Source organism: Magnolia sinica, chromosome 2, assembly GCF_029962835.1.
Source record: "Magnolia sinica isolate HGM2019 chromosome 2, MsV1, whole genome shotgun sequence".
Lineage (NCBI taxonomy): Eukaryota > Viridiplantae > Streptophyta > Magnoliopsida > Magnoliales > Magnoliaceae > Magnolia > Magnolia sinica.
In genome coordinates, this window is record NC_080574.1 from 106,967,546 (window position 1) to 106,968,561 (window position 1,016).

The following is a 1,016-nucleotide window of genomic DNA, read 5'->3' on the forward strand; positions in this document are numbered from 1 at the left end:
CATTTAAATTCACATTATCCTCGTTATGATTGATTATGTTTGGTTTAAACTGTTTTGGAATGACATGGTATGCATGAATCCTTGCGGAAAATTCCCACTGAGTTTTCACTCACCCAATCGTACGGTTACACCAAATAGACGCAGGTTTGATGATAGGTGGAGACCTCTACAATGGGTTTCCAGGGATGGCTGGGGTGGAGTTTAGCGAGGAAGAGTTCTATGTGAATGTTGTCGAGCCATTGGAGCTCTAGGATTTACTTGCTTTTGTACTTCAGATTTTATATTTTGCTTGAATTGTAATAATAATTCCCTACTGTGAGATTTCATTTTTTTCTTTCCTTTACTTGTATTGAACTTCCTTGTTGTTACTCTTGATATTTTAGTTTACATGGTAGTTGCTTGGTTTTATGTCATGAAATTTTCTAGTGACTAGATGTAAAGTTGTTCACTTCGTGATGTAATTCTCGGGTTCTTGTGCTCGAGCGATCGTCTTAGGGTTTTGAGAACCAAGGTGTTACAAAGGGCCCGATACGAATACAAGACGGGCCTTGGTAGGATCCACATATCCAGGACTATATAACCCTACAAACAGTCCTGCTCATTATCTAAGTGGGCCTCGGGTTTGGGTTACTAAGCTTGGACAAACACATGTATATAGGTGGGCCACATTCCCTATGGAAGGCTCGGTATGAACACAAGGTGGGCTCCAAGGCTTGGGTGATCCTATAGGGTATGGTGGAAAGCATCATTTATCAAATGAGGGCCCAACGGTTTGGGGTAGCCCAACAAGGGAAAGATGAGTATTACTAGCATCGATGGGGTCCAAGGGTTTGGGATAGCCTAATAAGGGAAGGTGGGTAATACAATCATTAATGGGGGCCCAACGGTTTAGTTTAAGCCCAATAAGAAGAGATGAGAATGGGCCTAACAATGGGCCTTAGGGAGATTACAACATGGACATTTAACCATCATTGCTCCTAAGGTAATGGGCTTAACAACGGGCCCTAGGGAGGATT